The sequence below is a fragment of the Melanaphis sacchari genome, unplaced genomic scaffold, assembly GCF_002803265.2.
Source record: "Melanaphis sacchari strain LSU unplaced genomic scaffold, SCAv2.0 Contig2050_pilon_pilon, whole genome shotgun sequence".
NCBI classification, from domain to species: Eukaryota; Metazoa; Arthropoda; class Insecta; order Hemiptera; family Aphididae; genus Melanaphis; species Melanaphis sacchari.
Genome location: NW_020271009.1, coordinates 263 through 3,437, shown reverse-complemented (window position 1 = coordinate 3,437; position 3,175 = coordinate 263). Strand labels below are relative to the sequence as shown.

The window sequence follows — 3,175 nt, the reverse complement described above, 5'->3', positions numbered from 1 at the left end:
AAAACGATCGGTGTTATATTTATTTTACCTTATCCTAACCTTACATTCATCACACGATTTAGATCGCCTGTTGGCACAATTTATCACCTTCAACAATTGTACCACAGGTTTGTGGGTTATTATTAATTATATGGTAAGTAAGGGCATACGGTAAGTTATATTACCATTTACTATAATACATGATAAAAACACAATAAAGAAAGATAATATAAAAGTTTTTTTACCATTCAATAATTTAATAAATAGTTAAGTGTCGTTTTTTGATAAATTATTTATTTATTAAACATCTGGAGCTAACCGTTGTGAGCATATTTTCGATATATTACACTGTTTGAGATTAGGTATCAACACAGCATTTCTACAGTATTGCTATTTTATAATTTAACTAATTACTACTAAAAAAATATTATTAATAATAAGTGTACAATAGAATACGTACTAGTTAAATTATCTTCAATATATTCCAATAGATAAACATAGTATTTCTTTTGATCGCCTAAAATAAAAAATATATTAGCCTAATTTGCTTAATAAACTATTTAAAGGGCAGTTGATTCTTCAGGATTATTTATTTCAATACGATAAATTATAATTTTATATTATGATATTTGCATTTATGACCGTATATTTCAATATATATATATATGAACTCTTTTCATGTAGGCAGTTGTTGACGAGGAAAAAAACAAGATTATGAACAATGGATCTCATAATTAATAATTATAAATTAAGTTTTACACGAGTACAATCTTATTTACATTTGTGAATGTATAATAAGTATATGAGATGTATATTATAAAATTATTGTAAATGAAAGTTCTGTATGAGTGGAAATAATAGACAGATAATGATCGCGACAGACGGCGACGCATCTCATTTCTGGATATGTATTGTAACGGCGGTTATCATAACCATATACTTTCGGAATAGTAAGGTCGTCATTCAAATTTGTGGATTTTTATGTAGAAAATCCTTATACATATCTAATTTCCGGAAAATAAATATATTATACATAACGAGTATTAATTGCGATTTTTACTGTAACTAGTATAATGTGAATTTATACAGAATACGTAAAACCCACTAGTTTAAGGATACGTAAGCAATAAAAAATGTTTTAAAAAAATATAAATTACTTATGATAGGAGCCAATTCCTTGATATCTTCTTCAACTATATACAATTATACAATATGTCAATAAGTGTTCTGTTAAAAACTACATGTTTGTATTTATATGTATTGTAAAAATAAGCGCATTTAATGTCGGCATTCGCCCTGTTTTATATTTATATAGAACGATTAATTAATGTTTGATTCTGATCAATTTATGAATAGTTTTTACAGTAGTTGTTGACATGAAAAGTAACAAGATTATGAACGATAAAACACGTTATAATTATGAATTAAGTTTTACACGAGTACAATCATATATACATTGGTGATTGTTTAATAAGTATATAAGATCTATATTATATAACTATTGTAGATTAAAGTTCTGTATGAGTGGAAATATTAGACTGGTAATGATCTCAACATACAGCGACGCATCTAATTTCTGGATATGTATTGTAACGGCGGTTATCATAACCATATAATTTCGGAATAGTAAGGTCGTCATTCAAATTCGTGGATTTTTATGTATAAAATCCTTATACATATCTAATTTTCCGCAATAAACATTTTATACTTCACGAGTATTAATTGCGATTTTTACTGTAACTAGTATAATGTGAATTTATACAGAATACGTAAAACCCACAAGTTTAAGCATACGTAAGCAATAAAAATGTTTTACAAAAATATAATTTACCTGTCGAAGAGTTGAATACCTTGTAACCTTCTATAACGAAATACAATTATAAAATATGTCAATAAATGTTCTGTAAAAAGCTACATGTTTGTATTTATATTTATTGTAACATAAGTGCATTTAATGTTGGCATTCGATATTTTTTAGACTTTTATAGAATGATTAATTAATGTTTGATTCTGATCAATTTATGAACAAGTTTTACAGTAGTTATTGACGGGGAAAGTAACAAGATTATGAACTATGGAACACGTTATAATTATTAATTAAGTTTTAAATGAGTACAATCATATTTACATTTGTGAATGTATAATAAGAATATGAGAAGTTTATTATATAACTATTGTAGACGAAAATTCTGTATGAGTGGAAATAATAGACAGATAATGATCGCGACAGACGGCGACGCATCTCATTTTTAGATATGTATTATAACAGCGGTTGTCATAATCCTACACTTTCAGAATCGTAAGGTCGTCATCCAAATTCGTGGATTTTTATGTAGAAAATCCTTATACATATCTAATTTCCGAAAAATAAATATATTATACCTAACGAGTATTAATTGCGATTTTTACTGTAACTAGTATAATGTGACTTTATACAGAATACGTAAACCCACAAGTTTAAGCATACATTAGCAATAAAAAATGTTTTACAAAAATATAATTTACCTAATGGAGAGTTGAATTTCTTGATATTATCTATAACAAAATACAATTATAAAATATGTCAATTAATGATCTATTAAAAACTACATGTTTATATTTATATATATTGTAATAGATAGTATATTTAATGTAGGAATTTGCTCTTTTAAGATTTTTATAGAACGATTAAATGTTTGATTTTGATCAATTTATGAACATTTTTTACAGTAGTAGTTGATGAGGATAGTAACAAGATTTTGAACGATGGAACACGTTATATTTATGAATTAAGTTTTACAAGAGTACAATAATATTTACATTGGTGAATGTTTAATAAGTATATGAGATGTATAATAAATAACTATTGTAAATAAAATTTCTGTATGAGTGGAAATAATAGACAGAAAAAGATCGTGACAGATGGCGACGAATCTCATTTCTGGATATGTATTATAACGGCGGTTATCGAAACCATAGTCTTTTAGTATAGTAAGGTCGTCAGATAAATTCGTGGATTTTTATGTATAAAATCCTTATACATATCTGATTTCCCGGAATCATGTCTTATTTATTATATTAAATATCACTATGTGCAAGTGATCGCCATAGCCGTTCGATACTACACTGTTTGAATATGTTATTCCATCGGTATATACATCACCTCTCCGTATAATATATATGTGTAAAATAACACGGTACGTAACATATATATGTA

The 3,175-nt window shown here is 26.3% G+C and overlaps 1 long non-coding RNA gene across 1 annotated transcript; it reads right to left on the bottom strand.

The window, feature by feature from the left end:
- Window positions 1-434: 434 nt before the first annotated feature.
- LOC112593444 lies at window positions 435-2,525 on the bottom strand. Its single transcript, XR_003114600.1, has 4 exons — window positions 2,485-2,525; window positions 1,811-1,840; window positions 1,137-1,172; window positions 435-496 (listed from the first exon to the last, which is right to left on the bottom strand). It is a non-coding gene; the product is annotated as an uncharacterized LOC112593444 (long non-coding RNA).
- Window positions 2,526-3,175: the final 650 nt, after the last annotated feature.